This window comes from Lissotriton vulgaris, chromosome 1_2, assembly GCF_964263255.1.
Source record: "Lissotriton vulgaris chromosome 1_2, aLisVul1.2, whole genome shotgun sequence".
Taxonomy (NCBI): Eukaryota; Metazoa; Chordata; class Amphibia; order Caudata; family Salamandridae; genus Lissotriton; species Lissotriton vulgaris.
Window position 1 is genome coordinate 201,813,220 of NC_141686.1, and position 24,009 is coordinate 201,837,228.

Consider the following 24,009-nt stretch of genomic DNA (forward strand, 5'->3'; position numbering starts at 1 on the left):
CCTGGTCTGTGTCCTGTGGGCACGCAGGACTAGGGCAGAAGGGCACTCTTTCGGGGCACTTACTCCCGCCCTCTGGAATACCATCCCACTTGCTGCCCGTGGCATGCAAGACTATTGGGTTTTTAGGAAAATGATTAAGACATGGCTCTTCTCAAATCTTTAGCCAACCGCCTCTCTGTCTGCCTCTATCTGATTTAGCGCTGGGACGCCCCGTTGCTGGGGCAGCCACGCGCTGTATAAATGCTGATGCAAAAACAACAATGGACAGAATGCAGAATAATATCATACATTCACTCCAGTACCGAGATCTGGGCCTGAATCCATCGTTTTTTTGCTCACCATGCCATTCCAGTTTGAACCCAGCCATATGCAAATCAGTCTTAACCCTGTGTCCAATTGGAACAGTTAAGACCGAACTGCCAAGCCAGGTCCTCCCTGGAATGCAAACAAGCATCCAAGGACCGGTTTCGGGATTTCACCTCTCCTCAGCCAGGATAGCTTGACTCCAGTGGCATGGGGAGCATGGGGCCCACGTCTGGGCATACCCGTCCCACTCGAGGTGACAAATGCAAAAACAACAATTGATGGACAGAATGTAGAACAATGTCATACATTCACCCCAGTACAGAGATCTGGGCCTTAATCCATCGTGTTTTTGCTCTCCATGCCATTCCAGTTTGAACCCCGCCATATGCAAATCAGTCTTGACCCTGTACCCAATGGGAACAGTCAAGCCCAAACTGCCAAGCCAGGTACTCCCTCGACTGGAAACAAGAATCCTAGGACAGGTTTTGGGGTTTCACCCCTCTTCAGCCAGGATAGCTTGACTCCAGTGTCATGGAGAGCACGAGACCCACGTCTGGGCATACCTTTCCCAATGCTGATAACATAACATAGCATAACATAACAGATGGGTGATCGGAGCTGGCGTGTGGGAGTGTAGAAGTTGATGCGGAGGTTGAGGTATCTCGGGCCTTTGTTGTGTAGGGCTTTGTGTGAGTGGGTGAGGAGACGGAAGGTGATTCTCTTGTTGACCGGGAGCCAGTGCAGATCTCTCAGGTGTCCGGAGATGTGGCTGTGTCGGGGGATGTCGAGGATGAGTCTGGCTGAGGCGTTCTGGATTCGCTGGAGTCTCTTCTGGAGCCTGGCGGTGGCTCCGGCGTAGAGGGCGTTGCCGTAGTCCAGTCGGCTGGTGACGAGGGCCTGGGTGACCGTCTTCCTGGTCTCGGTGGGGATCCACCGGAAGATCTTACGTAGCATGCGCAGGATATTGAAGCAGGACGAGGAGACGGCGTTGACTTGTCTGGTCATGGAGAGGGAGGAGTCCAGGATGAAGCCCAGGTTGCGTGCGTGGTTTGTCGGTTTGGGTGCGGTGCCCAGGGCCACCAGGAGTCGTCCCAGGCGGAGGGCGAGGAGCCCAGGATGAGAACTTCCGTCTTGTCTGAGTTCAGTTTCAGGCGGCTGGTCATCATCCACTCGGCTACGTCTTTCATCCCTTCGTGAAGGTTGGTTTTGGCGGTGGCGGGGTCGTTGGTGAGGGAGAGGATCAGCTGTGTGTCGTCGGCGTAGGAGATGATGTTGAGGTTGTGTTGGCGTGTGATGGCCGCAAGGGGCTCATGTAGACATTGAAGAGGGTGGGGCTGAGCGAGGAGCCCTGAGGAACGCCGCAGATTACTCCGGTGGCCTCTAACCTGAACAGGGGTAGGCGGACTCTCTGTGTCCTTCCAGCGAGGAAGGAGATGATCCACTCCAGTGCCTTCTCCTGGATTCCGACGTTGCTGAGGCGCTGCACTAGGGTGCGGTGGCAGACAGTGTTGAATGCTGCGGAGAGGTCTAGGAGGATGAGGGCCGCTGTTTCTCCGTTGTCGAGCAGGGCTCGGATGTCATCGGTGGCAGCGATGAGGGCGGTCTCTGTGCTGTGGTTGGCCCTGAAGCCCGACTGTGAAGGGTCAAGGGATCCATTCGTCTCGAGGAAGGCGGCCAGTTGCTTGTTGACGGTCTTCTCGATGACTTTGGCTGGGAACGGGTGGAGCAAGATGGGGCGGTAGTTTTTGAGTTTGGTAGGGTCCGCTGTTGGTTTCTTTAGTAGAGCGCTGAGTTCGGCGTGCTTCCAGTTCTCCGGGAAGGTGGCGGTGTCGAAGGAGGTGTTGATGATGTCCCGCAGATGGGGTGCGATGACAGCGTCGGCCTTGTTGAAGACGTGGTGAGGGCAGGGGTTGGTAGGAGATCCATAGTGGATGGAGTTCATCGTGTGGATGGTGTCTTCGGTGCTGATCGGGGTCCAGGCACTGAGGGTGGTGGTGGGGGGGCGTTGGTGCGGTCGTGTGGAGCGTTGGTTGTGTGCGGAAGCTGTTGTGTATGTCCGCGATCTTGTTGTGGAAGTAGGAGGCGAGGGAGTTGCAGAGGTCTTGTGATGGGGTGATGTCGTTGTTTCCGGCGTTGGGGTTGGAGAGCTCTTTCACGATGTTGAAGAGTTCCTTGCTGTTGTGTGCGTTGTTGTCCAGCCGTTCCTTGAATGCTGTTTTCTTGGTGGCGTGGATCAGTTGATGGTGCTTTCGGGTGGCGAGCTTGAGGGTGGTCATGTTGTCCGTTGTTGGGTCTCTTCGCCAGGCTCTCTCGAGGGCTCAGCAGTTCTTCTTGGAGCTCTTGAGTACGTCGGTGAACCATGGGGCCTTCTTGCTGCCGGGTCTGCTGGGCGGGGTCCTCAGTGGGGCGAGGTCGTCTGCGCAGTTGCTGATCCACTTCGAGAGGTTGTCGGCGGCCTGGCTGGGGTTCGCTGAGCTGGCGGGAGGGTGCTGGCTCAGGGATGCGGCGAGTTGGTCGGCTGTGATCTTGTTCCAGCTTCTTCGTGCAACCTGTTGCTGGTGGTGGTGGATCGTAGTTCTTCTGAAGCAGAAGTGGATGCAGCTGTGGTCCGTCCAGTGGAGTCCGGTGGCGTGGCTGAAGATGATGTCCTTGCTGGATGAGAAGACGGGGTCGAGTGTGTGTCCGGCGTAGTGGGTGGGGGTGGTCACCAGCTGCTTGAGACCGAGGTTGGCGAGGTTGTCCAGCAGGGTGGTGGTATTGCGGTCGTTGTTGTTCTCCAGGTGGAAGTTGGGGTCCCCAAGGGGGATGTAGTCAATGGAGGGAAGGGCGTGCGGGCTGATGAAGTCGGCGATGTCTTCGCTGAATTGTGTGCATGGTCCCGGAGGTCTGTAGATGAGGGTGCCTTTGAGGGTGATCTTGGGGTCGGTGTGGATCTGGAAGTGCAGGTGTTCGGCGGTTGTCAGGGTGTCGTCGGTGTTGGTCGTGATGCGAATGGTGTTCCTGTGGATGATGGCGATGCCTCCTCCTGTCTGGTTGGTGCGGTCTCTCTGGGTGATCTTGTAGCCCTACGGGATGGCGATGGCGATGTCGGGCGCTGAGGCGGCGTTCATCAATGTTTCCGTGAGGAAGGCAACGTCTGGAGATGTGGTGTCGAGGAGGTTCCAGAGTTCGACGGCGTGTCTGTGGACGGAGCGGGTGTTGAGCAGGATGCACTTGAGGTGGTTGCTGCTGGTGTTCAGCTTGGTGGGTGCGGGTGCAGTGCAGGTCCGGAAGCAGGTGAACTTGCAGGAGAGGCAGCTGAAGGGTCCATGGGTGCGTCTCGGGGTGGCTCGATAGCATCCCGGGATTCGGCCGGTGTTGAGTGCGCTGAGGGTGGTGGCGTCGTAAGTCCGGCGGGTGGGCTGGGGTCTGCGGGGGCCAGGGGTCCTGGCGCTGGGCGCGGTCCAGGCGCGGACGGGCGCAGACGGGCTTACCTTTGGCGCACCTTCGGCGCTCATTCGGTGCTCCCGCTGCACGCGTCCGCTGCACGGTCGCTCTGGGGGCGTCATAAGTAGGGAACCTGGGAGGGCAGGTCAGCTGGGTCGCGGGAGCGGGGTGGCGAATGGGCTGGTGGTGGGCGGGGCCGCAGTGAGGCAGCGGCTTGAACACTGGACGGCGGGCTCTACCAGGGGGCAAGCGTGGCAGCAGGAGGGGTGATCCGGGCGGCCCAGGTTGAGTGGTTTGTGCGGTCAGAGTAGCTGCATATTAGTATGATAGTGTTTTGGATTGTCAGTGAAAGTGCAGATTCATATGTTGGGATTAACTGGTACTGTCTCGGATGAGATGTTGTGGTTGGTGGGATAGTAAGTGTAGATAGATGGACTGAGGTGGATAGTATTTACAGAGGTGTTGAAATAGCTCTAGCTGTAAAGGTAAAACTAACTTGGCTGCTGTTATACTGAGATTTATCATTTGCATCGTGTTTGATTAAGTGGGTCACATGGAAAAACTGATGATTAGTCTTGCCTCTTTTTTCTCATACTTTCAATACCCTATTAATTAATATTTCAAATAGTTTCATAAAGTTCATTGACTGATGCATTCTGGCGTATGATGTTTCACTTACAGAATTGTTTAGGTTTGTTTGGGAATAAAAGAATGGTAGACCCCAAGGTCTGGTTTAATTGGGGGCTGTTGGAAGTTGTCTTAATTATTTGATATATTTTTATTCCATTTTTGAATACAATATATTTAAATACTATTTTCTATAGGACTCAAAACAAGGAACATGGCTGACCTTGGCAACATTTCTCTCGCAACTACAATTAAACCAAGAGGAAATAACAGAGAATCGGCCAATCACGATGCAGACCTGAAGATATTGTATTTTGCACGAACACTGGGCATCGTGACTTTGGTCATCTGTCTCATTGGACTGGTTGGAAATGGCATGATCATCTTGGGGGCCCTCTACTTCAAGATGAAAAAGAATAACTGCACTGTCAATATAATCAACCTTGCGACGGAAGATGCCGTCTTCCTCTTTGGTTGCACCATCTTACTGGTGATGTTAATTTGCATCTAGAATTGCATGGAGACAGCAAGATGAGACAGTATCAATGCAATGATTGTTGCTGGGATGCTCTACAGCATTGGTTTCAACACCAGCAGTTTTGCTTTGATGACCATCAGCGCGGAGCGGTGTCTGTGTGTCTTGTTGCCAGTGTGGTACCACCATCGACAACTCACCAAGCAGGCTGTCATTGTAAGTCTTCTACTCTGAGCCCTATCCTGGGTAGTGATGGTACTACAACTTCAAAATGTGGCAGAGCCTTCTCTGTACTGATCTCTCAACTTTGGAATAAGCTACCAGAGAGCATACGTAAGGAATCCGCCCTTCTCCCTTTCAGGAAAAAACTCAAAACTCTTCTATTTACAGAGGCTTGGGTACAACATAGGCTCTGATCTGGAGTATGTACAATCTACCGTTGGCGGGGTTTAGCTATTCTCTTGCAGCGCTAAGAGACCTCTCGGTGATTATGCGCTTTATAAATCACAGTTAACATTAACATTACTAAAAAGCTTTGTTTGCATGCTTGTGGTTCGATACCCTGCACCGGTGTCTGAATGGTGCACTGGTGCCTACCATTTCACCTCCGCATTGTACCTCTTGGTGGTCCTGCTCATGGTCTTGTCGAGCCAAACCCTGATCATTGATATATGGAAGACCTCCAAAAAAAGCCACCCACTTAGGCTTTATGTCACTGTCCTCATCTTCATGTTAGTGGAGGCTGCAAGGGTGCTGGGTCTTCTGTGATACTTTGGGGTTCTGCCATCAGAGATGTCTCCAGTGGAATTTTTGTTTGTGACATTTATCTGCACATCCACATCCTGCAGCGCCATTCCTTCTGTCTACATATGTGCAGGGATGTGGAGCAAGCACTGGTTTTGGTGTTCCATCCAACAGGCCCTGGGGAAGAAATGTAAGGAGACAGAAACATTCTGGCAACAGCAGTCTGTTGACAGCTGGAATGTTTTCAGGTTCACAAAAGAAAGACCTGATGAAAAATAATGCATGGTCTAAGGACCCAACTAACAAAGGAGTTTCTGTGCCTCACTTGCATTTGTGACAGTGGAAAATCTAACAACACAGTAAATCTTCCACCACTGTCAAGTTACATTTGGGGTTTGAGCATGGGTGATCTTAAAGGGGAAAAAAGAGGGTGACCGTTCGAAATGTATCTCCACTAGCGCCTTAATTGTGGGTTTTGATAGACAGTTCCAATTGACTTTTCTACCCCTTTTGCAGCCCTAAAACTATTCCCAAATAAGGTAGCATGGGTGAGTAAATGGAGAGGAAAAAATAATGTATACAAACCTAAAGGATTTTTTCTATAGTAAAATTATTAGTCCTGTGGAAATAAAATATTTTTTTCAAATGCATATTTCTGAAACTCTTGTAGAGTAAAGGTATAGAAGCCAAGAGTTGTTAGTCTCATTGGCTTAATGGTCGTGAGACGACCAGCATCACAGTTTACTATTAAGTAGAACATTTTGAAACTACTTTGGCACACACTGAAAATAAAATTACAGGTTGTTCCCATGGAGAACAGTTGCACCATGGTCAAAAAGATTTGACAAACTCCGAATCGTAAGGTTTGGAGTTAATGGAACCCAAGAAACTTTCTTCAAGTGTGAATCTAACTTTTTTTGTGTCTAGGTACGGAGCAGGTAGACTGGTAAGTGACCATGTAGGGAAGGACAGCCAGCTGCAGAAGAATTCAGTTTTCCCTTTGAGATTTGATAAGTAATGCAGTAGGAGGCATTTTGGTAAAGAATAAAACACATGCCTTGGAAGTATTCATTTCCTCACCTCACTTTTCTCAACTGCCCCTAGTCATTGTAACATTTCTCCAGATTTAAAGGTAGTAGTGTCTGAGAAAGGCTGCCTGTTGCCCAATGTGATTCTTTGCCAGTGGTGGTCTTAATCCTGAAACATCAGAACACAAAGCAGTATCCACATACTAGATATTCATTCACAGGTCTCATCACATTTTGCTGCTTTGGGCTTACCAGCATTTGCCAAATTGCACATCTGTTGCTGATCACCGATTATGACAATCTGGAGTAATGTGCTGTGATTGGACACATAAAGCATGATCACAAGTTTAGGAAGGTAGGATTCTTCTGTATGATTACCTCCGCATTTTGTCTGGTGCTGTGATGGTTTCTGACTAGTCTGACAGGGATCCTGCTAACCAGGACCCCAGTCCCTATGCACTTGCAAAAATTGGTTTGGTAAGTACTTAGATACATCCCGTATTGGGCACTGGTGTAACCTTATCAGTCCTTAGTATCTGGTACTAAAGTACCCAGTGCATAGGGACACCTGTGTTATGCCGCCCCTGGGAGACCACTCAAAATGTGACTACAGACCTGTCATTGCAGTTACGAAAGATATAGGTTTACATATATCTAAGTTCACTGCACATAAAACCTATGTCACCCCATAAGCAGGCCTTTCAGTCCTGAAGGCAGGGTGCTCGTTCTAAATGTGAGGGTGCCCCTGCATGAGCAGAACACCCCTACAGCCTATGGAGTCCATTCTCCCGGGTTGTAAGTGAGACAGCCCTATAACATATAGAGAGGCACCGCATCATTACGCGATGACCATCTCTAAACTGGCTGTAACGAACCCTGTCATGTTTGGTATAAAACATGTTGGAATCATACCCCCACACCATAAATGGTGTGGAGGTATGATTCCATACACCGTAAACCTCCTTTGGAAAGCCCTAAGTGCTCCCGGTACCATTCTTCCAGACCCGGACAGCAAGCTAAGGCTGCTGCTGGCCAGAGACATGTTTCTGCCCTCCTGCTGCTGAGACAAGCTCAGGCAGGGAAAGACAGACCAATAGTCAAGTCAATAAACTTTATTCGGTTGTTCTTGTTAACAACCATAAAAGCATTTACATTATACATTTATTAACACAATTATACATTAAAAGGGGAATTCAAGTTAAAATAGAGTCATAAAAAAGACAGATCTACATTGGACATTCAAAAATGTTTAAAAGAGACCTTAAAAGGAGAAGAAGATAGCAATTCATGTATCAATATTTTTATCCTTCCATACTGTTTCTGAAATTTAATGCCAGTTTTAAAAAACTACATATATACAAGGTGTATTCACATCTTAGCAGCTGAAGGAAATGTAAAGCAGGGCGAAATTGTAGAAAATTTAGTTTTTTCAAGCAGGGTTTTAAGTATAGCTTCCTCGGTATAACATAAAAGGGACAAAAGAACAAAAAGTGTGCCAGGTCTTGCGGAGATTTATCGTCGCGGCCGCAAGCCGGCAACACTTGCCCACGATGAGATCCCCTAGGAACAGCCAACAGTAAATGAAACAGGTTGAACCTGAACCTTGTCAATAAAAAACGGTCATAACTAGATATTTGCCATGTTAGGTACGGTTCCATGAGCAAAGTAGTTTTAATTAGTACATGATTTCGTACACTATCTTTTTTTAATTCACATGACTCCCTATCCTGGTATCTAGAATCAATAAAAGCCTTCTTGACCGCAATACCATCCAATTTAGTAATGGAATCAGGGAATAAGAAAAGTTCAGGACGACCTAAGTCAGTAAAGCACTTATACAAGTACTTTAACCAGGGAACCTTCATCCTGTTATCCCATGTAAGTGCTATTGATCTCACAGATCAATAGGTATCCTGTCACATGGAGGTGTAGCCAACTCTGAGACAGGGTTTAGTGTATTGGGGCAGGGTGGGGGTGCTTGCCAGCGCCGCATAGTCTGCATGGAGGGCACACTTGGTGCTCTAAATGCATACTCCATTTCAAAACAGTTCAGGGAGCTATTGGCTCCCTCTCTGGTGCAAAACTGGATGAAGGATAAGGGAGTATCCTCCCCCTTGCCCAGCCCCTCCTTAGGGAGGGACCCCTGAACTGTCCCAACCCTTTCCTAAGGGTATTTAAAGGCTTACCAAGGTTGGGTCCCTAGATTCATCATGGCACAAGATTCATTTCAGACACCACTTCTTCTTCAACTATCTTGGCACTCTGGACTTCGCTCTGGCCATCAAGGCTGCAACTGAGAAGACTCCTGCTGCTCATGATCTCTTCACCCTGCTCATCTTCTGCAACGTCCATGAATGTGTACCATAAAGGAATCTTCCAAGGCCTGTGGGCATCCAAGACACCTGTCACTTCCATGCATCTGCAGGCACCGCAACTAAGATAACCGGTCTGCTGATCCTGGGCTCCCACAGACTCCAAAAGGAACGGCAACACAGGTGGTGGTTCTTCACATCCATTGAGGCCTGCCCTGTCCTCTCCCCAAGTTTGAGGCAGTCCCCCTCGTCAGAGCTGCAGGAACTGAACCCCTGTGCCCCACTTGGACTTGCAGTTGCAAAGCCTTGTTGGCTTTCTTCCGCCAAGATCTTCAGGCTCCAATTAGCCCCCACCTCAGGCATCTCCAGTGGCCAAGAAATTCGTCCTCACTGCAAATCTTGCATCATGGGCCTCCATCTTTGGTGAGCTGCTCTGAGCTGCTCGAGGTCCTCCTGTGACTCCAGTGCCTTTCGGCCTGTAGGTCCTCTTGAGGGTCATCTTTGCATTTAACAGGCTCCCCTGATTGGTAGGGTCCTGCCCTGACTCCCCTGCTTGTGGTGAGTCTCCTTGACCTTGCTGATTCCAACATTGCACCTTCTACGTTGGTTGCAGTTGCCAAGGCTTGGTGGTGCTCTCGTAGGACACTGACCCCTCAACTCTTGAAATCAAATGTGGTACAGCTTGTGCATGGATCTTGGTCTTCCACAGCATCACCTGGTACACACAGCTGCAGTTTCAAGGTCACCGTCACCTACATTGGTGGGCATTAGTCTTTTGTGCCCCATGGTCACTCCTGAGTGGCATAGACTCTGTCCCCTCTGCTTGCAGGTTCTTCACATCTTGAATCCACCCTTGGGTTCCCCTGGACACTTTCACATTCTCCAGCAGCGGTGTCTTCCTGACGTCCTACATTCAGTTTGACAGCGGTTTCCGATGCCACTGCACACCTATGCACCCGGCTTCCCTGGTGCAAATATCCTGGTTCCTAAGGGTGGGGTGGCTCTCCAACCTTCTGTCTTCCACAGGATTTCTTAAGGATCCACTGGGAAGGGTCCTTCTTCTTTAAAATTGTAACTGTGACTGACCCAATGCCTTGCATGATCCTGCGGTCGTGTTCCCACTCTGCACACAGCCTCCGTGGGACTCCTGATTACTTACCTCGGGTGGTTCCTTGGGTCTCCGGCACATCTACCTCTTCTCTGTATAGTCTTGACTTGAGTCGTGGTTCGCATACCACTATTTTAGTATATGGTTTGGTCTCTCCTTGGCAACCATGTGTATTATGTATTACTTACCTGTTTCTATTGAAAAGTATTGTGTGCATTGTGTATATCTCTGGCTAGGAGATACCTGAATGTGTTAGTGAGTATATTATAATAAATACATATTTCTATAAGTATTCTGTGTGGTTCTTTTTCACTTAATCTATACCTATAACATTACATTCTGGTAAAACAAGCTGCTTTACAGTCCTTCTGGACTAAGCCTGAAGGTTGCTCTCCACAGCTAACACTTAGAAAGATTTTTAAGGATGTCTAAGACCACTATAATCACCATAAAGGTTGTCTAGATTGGTGAAAGGTGCCCACTTGCATAAGTGTAACCATATACCAAGCCAGCTTCTCACAAGAAGTAATTGTGTTAAATGAGATAATTACGGTGCAATCCTGATACCTGAGCTTTCGGAAAGCAGAGTTACGTCCTCCTACCAGAGAAGAAGGGTCACATCATGGTGGTGCCATTTACCCTGCACTGACACCCTGCTAACATTGTAGCTATAGACCTGCTGGCTTCTACAAAGCAATATGTAGTGAACAGTCAGTCAAGGTAATATGAGGTGATGTCTACACTCACAATGGGAGTGCAAGTAGATCATGAGTGTCCACAAACTTTGTAGATAGTCACAAGGGCATACGAAGAATGGTTTACAATGACCTAAACATGTAGTATGAGGTGCGTCCATGACATAAAATGGAGGCTAAGAGGGAGAGGCTACACTTGTACTACTTTGACTCTACAGGGTACCAAAGCAGTAAAAGTGCAGCAATATACAGTGTTTTCCAGTCTCTACTAAACTCAAATATTCTCTTTGGTGGTGTTTTATCAGTAAAAATCTTTTTTCAGTCAAAACCAGAAAACTACTGATAAATTTCAACACTGAGGTGAGTGGAATTTATTGGGTGCAATAATTATCACCTATTCTGCCTTTTTTAAGGACTAACATGAAGATTTTGGTGCTTACTAGTCTAAAATCTGCATGTATTTTTAGATTTTGGCATGCTTAACCAGCCAAAATTTAATGGGCGTTGCATACTTCCTTGCACCTGGTAATTACTGGATGCAAAAAACATCACGCCACTTATAATTACCATCCCGGTAGCAGTTTAACCAATGATGCAAATATTGACTTTGTCACTTGACACATCAGGGGATCTCGTGAGTGCTTGATCCTTCTTGCTCTGTTTTAGGGGCTTAAATCACTGGTGTCCAGTGTTAATCTATAACAATGGTATACTCAGTCTTCCCACATCGTATGAATGTACATGTGATGATCCCAACTTAGAAACATTTGAATTGTCAGCTGTTATCCTGGAACTGTGCATGGTATTGGGCCCTCTACATATTTATTTTTTTACACCCCTGGTTTATATTAATTGGTACTGTGGTACTAGCAATATCATAATATAAACAAAATACTGTGTTTCTTCTACCTTCACCACTATCATTGCTGTTAGAAAATCAGTTTCTGGTTGGCAGAGGTATACACCCTGTCCAAGATGGAACCATAATCCCAGTCAGGGTAAGCCACAAACACACCCTAAATAAACATGTGATCACCCTATGGTAGCTTGTCACTGAGCAGTCAGGCTTATTTTAAGAGTCAATGTGTAAAATATTTGTGCAATACATCAAACTGTAGAACAGTGAAAACACCACGTAAAAAGATTCCACACCAAGTTAGAAACATTGCTCCTAATTTAATAAATAAAACAAGACCAAAACATCACAAATCTAATAAGTAGAAATCGAGATATGATTTTTTGCAAAATTCAAGTGAAAATAGCGCTTAGAAACAATAAAAGCCTATTGGGATATCTGGTCACACCAGGCTGGGACGAAGTCAGAAGTTCAGGCTGCCTGCGAGGGAGTGTGGGCTAGATACAGGGACTCTACACGGCCTGGCCTGCTGAATAAAAGTACCTTGATCCTTGTCACAACAGCAAAGATGCAGGTTACAGGCGAGTAATCCGTAAATTCTAATCCTGCAGTTGAGGTGATGCGTCGATTTTCTCCATTCAACAATGGTGATGCACCAGTTCTGAAGACAAAGCTTCGGTTCCCAGATGCACCGGGTTTGTTCACGCGGCTGAGGGTATGCGTCGATCATTTTTCTGCAGTGGCAGTGATGCAGTGATTCCTATAATGTGGTTCCAAGTGCAATGCGCTGGTTCTGTTCCCCCAGCAGCGTTGATGCATTGATTCTGCTCTCATGGCAGAGGTACGTCAGTTCTGCTGGAGCAAGCACCTGTTCTCAGGACACCCCCGCACCGCACGGCCCCCAACTGTGTGTGTGCCCCCTCGTGTGCCCAAGCTGCTGCTCGTAGCCTCGTTTTGCCGTCTGCCTGCCTCCCTAGCTGCCGCCTCACTGCTCTGTTCCCAGCTGTATAGATTTATTTAGCGTTATTTAGCGTCAACTATTGTATGTTGTGCTTTGTGCTTTGTGCTTAAAGTTGTTCCCGCTGTCCGCTCCCCGCCGCCGCCGTTCTCGAGGCCGTGCCCCCTCTTTCCGTGTCCTCCCCGCTCCCGCCTCACAGCTTCTTCTCCTTCCCACTTAGCCATAAATGGCAACCGCACGGATGCGCAGCGGTCATGCGCAGCGGGCGCGCCGATTGTGCTCCGAAGGCGCGCCAAAGGCAAGCCCGTCTGAGCATGGACCGCGCCCAGCGCCAGGACCCCTGGACCCCGCCGATGCCTGCCCACACAACGGACCTACGACGCCGCCACCCTCATCGCACTCAAACCCGACCGAACAAGAGCCTGCCACAGAGCCACCCCGAGGCACACCCACGGACCCTTCACCTGCCAAGCCTGCAAGTTCACCTGCCTCCGGACCTGCACCACAGCCACCAAGCCGAGCACCAACAACAGCCACCTCAAGTGCATCCTGCTCAACACCCGCTCCATCCACAGACACGCCATTGAACTCTGGAACCTGCTCGACACGACCTCACCAGACGTCGCCTTCCTCGCAGAAACCTGGATGAACGCCTCCTCCGCACCCGACATCGCCATCGCCATCGCCATCCCAGACGGATACAAGATCACCCGGAGAGACCGCGCCAACCAGACTGGAGGAGGCATCGCCATCGTACACAAGAACACCATCCGCATCACGACTGACTCCAACGACACCTTCGCCGCCGCCGAGAACCTCCCCTTCCAGATACACACCGACCCAAAGACGACCCTCAGAGGCACCCTTGTCTACAGACCCCCGGGACCACGTACACAATTCTGCGAAGACATCATGGACTTCATCAGCCCGCACGCCCTCCGCTCCGCTGACTACATCCTCCTAGGGGACCTCGACTTCCACCTGGAGAAGAACAAGGATCGCAACACCTCCGCCCTGCTGGACAACCTCGCGAACCTCGGACTCAAGCAACTGGTCAACACCCCCACCCACTACGCCGGCCACACGCTTGATCCCGTCTTCTCATCCAGCAAGCACATCACCTTCAGCCACTCCACAGGACATCACTGGACCGACCACAGCTGCGTCCACTTCAGCTTCAGAAGAACCATGACCCACCACCACCCGCAACAGGTTCCTCACAGGAGCTGGAGCAATATCACCACCGAGCAGCTCACCACCTCCCTCAGCCAGAACCCACCCATCAGCACAACGGACCCCACCGAAGCAGCACGCAACTTCACGAAGTGGCTGACCAACTGCGCTGACGACCTCGCGCCACTAAAGAACCCTACCAGCAGACCCAGTATCAAGAAAGCCTCCTGGTTCACCGATGAACTCTAGCACTCCAAGAAAAACTGCTGCACTCTCGAGAAAGCCTGGCTCCTCGAACAGACCACAGACAACATGACCGCCCTCAAACACGCCACCCGCAAGCACCACCAGCTCATCCGCACTACCAAGAAGAAATCAACAACGCCCACGACAGCAAGGAACTCTTCAGCATCGTCAAGGAGTTCTCCAACCCCAGCACCGGCAACAACGGCATCACTCCTTCACTAGACCTCTGCGGCTCTCTCACCTCGTTCTTCCACCGCAAGATTGCCGACATCCACAACAGCTTCAGCGCACCATCAACGCACCCAACCGTCGAACCAACGCCCTCCACCGCCACCCTCCGGCACGTGGACCACAGGGACCACCGAAGACACAGCCCGCACGATGAACACCATTCACTCCGGATCTCCGACCGACCCCTGCCCCCACCACGTCTACAACAAGGCCAACTCCATCATCGCACCCCAACTCCGGGACATCATCAACACCTCCTTCAACACCGCCACCTTCCCGGAGAGCTGGAAACATGCCGAGCTCAATGCCCTACTGAAGAAACCAACAGCTGACCCCACCGACCTCAAGAACTTCCGCCCCATCTCGCTCCTCCCTTTTCCTGCCAAAGTCTCCGAGAAGATCGTCAACAGACAGCTTGCAGCCTTCCTCGAGACGAACAGATCCCTCTACCCCTCACAGTCTGGTTTACGAGCCTACCACAGCACCGAGACCGCCCTCATTGCAGCCACCGACGACATCAGAACCCTGTTCGACAACGGGGAAACAGCGGCCCTCATCCTCCTGGACCTCTCTGCAGCGTTCGACACCGTCTGCCACCGCACCCTAGTTCAACGCCTCAGCAACATCGGTATTCAAGAGAAGGCACTGGAGTGGATCATCTCGTTCCTCACCGGAAGAACACAGAGAGTCCGCCTCCCCCCGTTTCGATCCGAGGCCACCGAAGTCATCTGTGGCGTTCCGCAAGGATCATCACTCAGCTCCACCCTCTTCAACATCTACATGAGACCTCTTGCAGCCATCGCACGCCAGCACAACCTCAACATCATCTCCTACGCCGACGACACCCAACTGATCCTCTCCCTCACCAGAGACCCCGCTACCGCCAGAACGAGCCTACACGAAGGGATGAAAGACGTCGCCGAGTGGATGAAGAACAGCCGCCTGAAACTGAACTCAGACAAGACAGAAATCCTCATCCTGGGTCCATCGCCCTCCGCCTGGGATGACTCCTGGTGGCCCCCCACCCTGGGCACCACTCCCAAGCCAACAGACCACGCACGCAACCTGGGCTTCATCCTGGACTCCTCCCTCTCGATGACCAGACAAGTCAACGCCGTCTCCTCATCGTGATTCAACACCCTTCACATGCTCCGCAAGATCTTCCGTTGGATCCCGACCAAAACCAGGAAGACTGTCACCCAGGCACTCGTCGCCAGTCGACTGGACTACGGAAACACCCTCTACACCGGAACCACAGCCAAGCTACAGAAAATACTCCAACGCATCCAGAACGCCCCCGCCCGACTCAGCCTGGACATCCCCCGACGCAGCCACATCTCCGGCCACCTGAAGGACCTGCACTGGCTCCCTGTCAGCAAGAGGATCACGTTCAGGCTCCTCACACACGCACACAAATCTCTGCACGACCTGGGCCCCAAGTACCTCAACGACCGCCTGACCTTCTACACGCCCACCCGCCAGCTACGTTCGACAAGCCTCGCCCTTGCCACTGTACCACGCATTCAAAGAACCACCGCTGGTGGCAGATCCTTCTCCTACCTGGCGGCCCAGACATGGAACTCCCTCCCCATCCATCTTTGGCTGACCCAGGACCATCTCGCCTTCAGGAGACAACTCAAAACCTGGCTGTTCCCCTCAAGCGCCTTGAGACCCTGCCGGGTGAGTAGTGCGCTATGCAAGTGTTATGATTGATTGATTGATTGATTGGGTCCACTTCCAATGGGCCAGGCACAGGAGCAGGGTGGAAGACTATTAACTCCCTGAGTTTTCAAATCAGGAGGCTACTCAGCTGGCCCTTAGAGTCCCTCTAGGTTCAAATGATGTTGGTCCAGTCAGAGAGAGCAGCATGCAGCAGGGCAACACAGCAAGGTAGCATTCTTCCAGATCAGTAGTCCACCAGAGAGTCCATTCATAAGCACAGCAGTTCTTATTCTTGGCAGATTGGTTTCAGGTCCAGCACTGTACTCAATTGGTAGTGCCAGAGGTCCAGAACTTATACCTAGTTGTGCCTTTGATGTCGGGGTGACTTCATAGAAGGGTCTTTGAAGTCCACAGAGGTCCTGCCTTCCTTCCCTGGCTCCAGACCCATGACAGGGGGTATGCAGCCCTTTGTGGGTCGACAGGACACAGCTTATTCAGGTGTAAAGTAAGTGTGAGGCTGTACCCAGCTCCTCACTCTTATCCTCCCAGGAAGAGGTATCAAGTCATACACAAGTTCCCTATGTGTATGACTGTCAAGAGGGAATACACAAAGTCCAGCTTTCACCCAGTCCAGCTAGTGGTCAGAGAAAGGCAGCAGACACTAAATGGTTAAGGGCCGAAAAATGCCTAACTTTCCAAAAGTGGCATTACCTAAATAGTAACAATAAACCCAACGTTGCCATTAAAAAGGTTTTATCATTACCATTCCACAGGACCTTAAGATGGTAGATGCTCTTCTCTCTGTTAGGAATTACAGATTATGAAATGTAATAAGGAATCCCCAATGTTGGTCTATGATAGGGGTAGGCCACACAGTAGTAAAAAAACGAGTTTGAGAATTTTTCACTAACAATACGTGTAAAACTTAAAAGCACGTTATCCTACCTTTTGATTATATAGCACCATGCCCTAAGGACTGCCTTTGGCCTACCGTAGGGGTGACTTATACGTAATAAAAGCAGAGATTAATGCTTGGCACAGGGTTTAAATGCTAAGTCGACATGGCAGTGTAAAATGCCCACACAGGCTATACAATGGCAGGGCTGAGGCAAGTTTACGGGCAACTTCAGTGGGTAGCACCAGCAGTGCTGCAGGTCCACTAGTAGTATTTAATTGACAAGCCCTGGGTACATGTAGTGCAGTTTATTAGGGACTTATAAGTACATTAAATATGCCGGTTGGGTATGAGCCAATGTTACCTTGTTTAGAGGAGAGACCACATGCACTTTAGCAATGGTTAACAGTGGTAAAGTGCTCAGAATCCCAAAGCCAACAAACATGAGGTCAGAAAAAAGGGAGGGGGAAGGCAAAATGTTTGGGGTGACCCTTCAGAGAAGGCCATTTTCCAATGATCACCATGAAGCAATCCTTGGCTGAGCCTGCACAGATCAGAAACTGAAGTATTTTGTGAAGAACTTACTCTTGATAGTTACATTACTATAGAACTTCGACCTGATTACAAGTGGCCCGATTTGGATGTGTAATTACAGCAGACTGTAAAATATGACGTCAAGGGGATAGTAATTATCACCTCTTCTGATTCTTCCGGGATTAACGTGCAGATGTTGTTGCTTAAAACGATAATAGCCACACTTCACGTTGAATTCCGGCAGCTTTGAACGGCCAAAATGTAAAGGAGGGGGCAACTTTTTTTTGCATCTAGTAAATGCCAAGTGGCTTTTTCTTTTACAACAATCATCCCCTTGAACCACTCGTTGGTATAACCTACACAATGGAGAAATGACGTATTTGATCAAGAATGTACCATTGACATTGTATATTACCAGAGAATTGGTCTTAATGGTAACTAAAACAAACACTTTCTCTGTCCACAGCACATACACCTCGATGCAACTAAACGTAGAAGTGCCCGGCCTCGAAAATAGCTTTGTAATTGGTTGCAGGCACGCCCCAGGTCGCTGACATATTGCACAACACATGCTCTCACGGTAGAAGCTTGCAGCCGCTGTGTCATGCAAGACCCGAGTCACATTGGAAGGCAGTGCTGACTGCAGCTGGCTGGATGCCAGCTTTCAGGGTGGCAGCCGGCATGAACTCCCTGGTACAACATTTCTTGTTGAAATACTTACCAGTCATAGTCCGTCAATTGCCAGGAGAGACATGCAAAGACAATGAGACTTCGTTTGGAGACACCAAAACTCTCCTCTCTCTTGTACAGTGAGCCTCCCGCCTCCACCTTCAGTCGGCTGCTAAGAGAGCACGTGGCGTCAGAGGCGCAGCTGAGCCAGTCAAGCACAGGTGTAGTGGTAGCTCCTATGTCTGTGTCTCTAAAGCCCTCTCTTTGGCCTCGATGCTATTAATAACCTAATTCTCTCCCCCCCCCCCCCTTTTCAAGCTTTATTGTCTCTTTCGGCTCACTTTCTTATTAAAGTCCCTCTTCCCGCTGCTGTACCTATCTTTCACGCTGTCCCTCCATCTAGCTCCTAAAAGCGGGTTGAGTCCTCGGAGAGCACTGAGGCCCGGATGACGAGTTTTCCAGAGTTTAAATTGGGAGATACCGGGGCGGGAATTACCAATTTGTATGGTATCTCCCCACCATATTCCAGGTATTCCAAGTTGTTGCCCAATGGAATGCTGAATAACTACGTGGGCCTGGGATCTTATTCTGTGGGTGATCTGTGATTGTGGGAGTCTGCGGGCGCAGGGCAGTCTCTGCTGTGGCTCGGAAGAGCATTGCACGTTCCTTCGAGCTGTTGGGGGGCAGGAGGTGAGGGGTTGGATTGGGCAGTCTCCCTTCCCCTTGGATCAGAGCCCCAGTGGTTTGCAGGAGGACGTTTTTGCCCCCGGTTAAACTAGGACTGATCTCTCCTATCCAGTAATCCCAGGCGTGGGGGCCCTGGCCCAGCAGAATCGGCCATGGTGGAAAACTCTGCCCCCTAGACCCCGGGAATATACATCGCGTCAGCAACTTGTAATGACGTAGGGTGTTTGCGAGTGAATTATCACGGGGCAGGAAGAAGTGTCTGGAGTCTAAGCGAGAAGGAGCAGATTGATAACTTGGGTCAGTTGGGATTTTTTTTTTTTTTTAGTTCAAGTATTTTTAAATCATTATTGTGTTTAAGAAGGGAAGATGGGTTGTGAATGTGAGGCGTTTGGTAGTGTAATAGGAGGTGAAGATGTGTGTGTTGTTTAGAACTATAATTCAAGGTATATCACATAGATATGTTGCCCTGTTTGCAATATTAAGGGAAGGTATAGCTAGGAGGATGTGGGCGAGTGGCTGCATGTGGCTGCATGGGAAGGGGTTGAACAGATACATTGCGGGTGTTTAGAAACTAAAAGAAGTGGTGTTGATGGATGTGTTGAAGTTGTTGGGATTGTGAACAAAGATGCACATTGGAGCATTGTGGTGGTTATGAAATGAGGTAAGGTGTTCATAGGGTAAATGTGGCCGGGATTGTAAGGGAACATAAGTGTTGGGTAGTCTGGTATTGTGCGTGATGGTGCAAATAGATGTTTTTATGTGGTCGAAAGTGAAAAAGGCGATGGAGATTGACATATTGGGATTGTTTGCAGTTTGAGGGGAAGGCTAGATAGATCGTTTTGGCTTCTGGAGTTGCAAAGAAATGATACATTGGGGTATTTTAATGAGAGAGGGAAGTTGCAGACAGGTACGGTAGGATAATCGGGAGTGTAGTGAAGCATTGCATTATTTGGTAGTATTAGAGATGGGGAAGAAAGATGTTGGTGGTTTAACAGGTGGTGCATTTAGCTTTTTGATTCACTTTGGCATTCAAGAAAAGGACAGGGAGATGTGTTTAGGGTTTGAATCGAAGGAAATGTAGAGTCACAATGTTGGTTACTTGACATAAGGAATAGTGAAGACGGATGGGTCAGTGTTTGGGTTTGGAAGAGAAGGTGTTGATAGCGGTACTGCAGTGTTTGGGATTGAAAAGTTCGATGCAGGTAGATTCTCTTGGTTTTTTTTTCAATAGTAGGCAAAGATGCCGATAGAAGTTTAAGGTGTTTGAGTGGGAAGTTGAAGATGAATATGTTGGGATGCTTTGCATTGTCAAGGTAGCGGCCGATCAATGAGTCTTTTTGGTTGGACTGTCATGGAAGGTGTAGATCGATATATTGGGGTTGTTTGCTATAGTGAAAATAGGTGCATTGTGCATTTGATCGGGTGTGATGATCTGAATAGTGAGGGCAGGTGCATATTTGTAGGTTGGGTGGTTTTGTGGTCAGGGTAGCTGCATATTGGTAAGTTAAAGTGTTTTGGATTGTCAGTGAAAGTGCAGGCTCATATGTTGGGGTTGACTGGTACTGTCTCCAATGAGATGTTATGGTTGGGGAGATAGAAAGGGAAGGTGTAGATAGATGTGCTGAGGGGGACAGTGTTTACAGAGGTGTTGCAATAGCCTTAGCTGTAAAGGTAAAACTAACTTGGCTGCGGTTGTATTGAGATATTTCATTTGCATCATGTTTGATTAAGTGGGTCACATGGGAAACTAAGGATTAGTCTTGCCACTTTTTACCTCATACTTTAATGCCCTTTTAATTAATATTTTTAATAGTTTCATAAAGTTCATTGACTGGTGCATTCTGGCGCATGATGTTGCACTTCCTGTATTCTTTAGGTTTGTTTGGAAATAAAAGGATCTTTGACACCTCGGTCTGGTTTAATTGGTTGCTGTTGGAAGTTGTCTTAATTATTTGATATATTTTTCTCCCGTTTTTGAATTCAATATATTTAAATACTATTTTCGATAGGACGAGAAACAAGGAACATGGCTGACCTTGGCAACGTTTCTCTAGCAACTACATTTAAACAAGGAGGAAATGACAGAGAATCGGCCAATCACAATGCAGAGGTGAAGATTTTGTATTTTGCACGAACACTGGGCATCGTGGCTTTGGTCATCTGTCTCATTGGACTGGTTGGACATAGCATGATCATCTTGGGGGCCCTCTACTTCTTGCAGCGCTAAGAGACCTGTCGGTGATTATGCGCTTGAGAAATCTGAGTTAACATTAACATTAACATTACTAAAAAGCTTTGTTTGTATGCTTGTGGTTTGATACCCTGCATGGGTGTCTGAATGGTGCACTGGTGCCTACCATTTCACGTCTGCATGGTACCTCTTGGTGGTCCTGCTCATGTCCAGCCTGACCCTGATCATTGAGTTACAGAAGACCTCCAAGGGGTGCCACGCGCTTAGGCTCTACCATGTCATTATGGTTACTGTCCTCATCTTCCTCCTGTTAGTGGTGGCCGCAAGGGTGCTGGGTCTTCTGTGATACTTTGGGATTCTGCCATCGGAGATGTCTCCAGTGGAGTTTTTGTTTGAGACATTTATCTGCACATCCACATTGTGCAGCGCCATTCCTTCTGTTTACATATGTGTAGGGATGTGGAGCAAGCACTGGTTTTGGCGTTCCATCAAATAGGCACTGTGGAAGAAATTTAAGGAAACGGAAACATTCTGGTAACAGCAGTCTGTTGACAGCTGGCATGATTTCAGGTTCACTAAAAAAAATAATGCATGGTCTAAGGAACTAAGGGGCTGATTCACAGAACTAACCTACGACAAAATCCTAAACTTACTACTTTTGGTATTCACAGAAGTTAGGATTTTGTCTCAAGACAGACTTAAGACAGAATCCTAACTTAAGTCTGTCTTAAGTCTGTTTTAAGACAAAATCCTAACTTCTGTGAATACCAAAAGTAGTAAGTTTCGGATTTTGTCTTAAGTTAGTTCTGTGAATCGGGCCCAGTCTCACAAAGGAGTTTCCGTGTCTCGCTTGCATTTGTGACAGTGGAAAATTTGACAGCACAGTAGATCTTCCACCACTGTAAAATTAGTTTTGGGGTTTGAACATGGGTGATCCTAAAGGGGAAAAAAGAGGGTGACCTTTCGAAATGTACGAAATGTATCTCCACTAACGTCTCAATTGTGGATTTTGATAGACAGTTCCAATTGACTTTTCTACCCCTTTTGCAGCCCTAAAACTATTCCCAAATAAAGTTGCATAGGTGAGTAAATGGAGAGGAAAAAATAAAGTCTAAAAACCCAAAAGGGGTTTTCTACAGTGAAAATATTAGTCCTGTGGAAATAAAATAATTTGTTTTCAAATGCATGTTTCTGAAACACTCATGCAGCAACTCAGCCCACTGGAAAACCCACATGTGTAAGTATGGGGGAGGAGAGGTACACCTGGAAATGTACACTTGTCATAGATTCATGGAATTACAATAGTACGTTTCCAACATTTGCGCCAAGGGCTTTGTGATTTGGGGCTTCCCCCTTTTATTTACGTGGCCAGTGGAGGCTGCTCCAGGTAAGTGCAATGGAGCGGGCGGGGCTCGGTAGGGAGGAAGCCAACAGACGACGGAATAGGTATTATTTATTTATTTAATTATACCCATTCCGTTGTCTTTCGACTTACTCACCTCCCTCCCCAACCCCGCCCCACCCCACTGCCTCACCGCGCTCACTTGAGTCAGCCGCCTCTGCCCGTGGCAGTAAGAGATTTATTGACAGGATACATGTGCCTGAAAACACCTAGAGCATATATTTTCTAATATATTCTCGATAGGAAGACACAGCTTCATGTGATAAACTGAGCCACCACTGGACTGGAATATCTATGTCACAGCATATCTTGTACCAGTACATTCTAGAGTTAGTTACAAGTGGAAATACAACATGGATATCTAGCAGACCCAACAAGAAGGAAGCAATGGATGAGGCACTTTGCTGTGATGTATGTCATCTGCCAAAGATTTATCAGAGTCATTGATTTCATTAAAGATATGGAGCAGCGCAATCTAGACTCCACCCTTACACGGCACAGAAATACAATTATATATTTACATTTGACATTATATTCACTGTGTGCTTCAACTTCATTAATGTGTCTCAACCATTTAAACATATTAAGCAATTGAATTTACTGTAGAGGCTGAGGATCTGTACCTAATGTGCACTAATGTTCATTTGAAACATGCTTGTATGTATTCTTTATTCACATTTTTACACGTATACTTTTGCATTTGTTCTTAAAAGTTACACATGTGCATGTATAAACATGTATTCAATTGCATATTATACGCTCAGTTAAAGTTTGCCTGACTGCAGGCCTCAGCTGAAATACATTTTGCTTCCTTAGCTTGTTTTCCTTTTCTTGGAGGGTTATTATTTTGTTTGTTAGAGAAAGGCTTATTATCTGTATAAGACTGCTGATATAAAGACCTGTAGGGAAAAACCTGTCAGTGAACGTGGAGAAACAATGGTCGAAAGAGGCCTTCTGCTCATCAAGTACCAGAATAACAAGATGTTCCAGGTTGAGAGCCACAGTCCCAGTTCGATGTGTTGGGAAACTGAAGCGATGTTGCAGATGCACTTAAGTCAGAGATGTTTTAAGGCATGGGCAAAGTGGGTTCTGGCCCAGGCCCCCAGCCATTTGGGGGGCCCACTGATAGACCCAGCTCTGTTCTGCAGGTAGTTTTGCCCTGATGACCTTGAATAATTATAATTTGAAAGGACAAGAATTTAGGAACATAGATTTCAAATGGACACCAACTGACAACAGGAAATACTGACTATGGAATAACAGTACACATTATATTTTATGGTTAAAAAATATGCTTTATTTAATAATATTGTTAAGGATCTAATTTTTTTGTAAACATTCATTAATTTAGATCCAGCAATGAATCTCAAACTGTACATTAAGTAATAATTATACATCACAGTACATTTCAGTATATATATGTAGTTCATAAATAGGTCCAAAATGTACAAAGGTACAAAAGTAGTGAATATCATTCAAAAAGACATGGCTAGAAATACATAATACACACATTGAATAATTATTAAACACATTGCTTTAAATACTCTTTTCTTGTAATTTATTTTTAATGTAAGTGATGTGGGAGAGTCTATTGCAGACTTGCAGAGAAATGTGTTTACATTTCATGCATTATCCATAAAAAGTTAATTTTGGAGCCAAACTGGACCTCACATTTGAAAAATGGGAGGGTGCCACAGAGATTATTTGCAGTAATATTAGTTAGCTGCAGCTGTGTTACAATATTGAAAACAAACGTCACTGTCCCTGAATATTAAATGTATACA

The 24,009-nt window shown here is 47.8% G+C and overlaps 1 pseudogene; it reads left to right on the plus strand.

The window, feature by feature from the left end:
- Window positions 1–4,573: 4,573 nt before the first annotated feature.
- LOC147734934 (mas-related G protein-coupled receptor member X4-like) lies at window positions 4,574–5,857 on the plus strand (annotated as a pseudogene).
- Window positions 5,858–24,009: the final 18,152 nt, after the last annotated feature.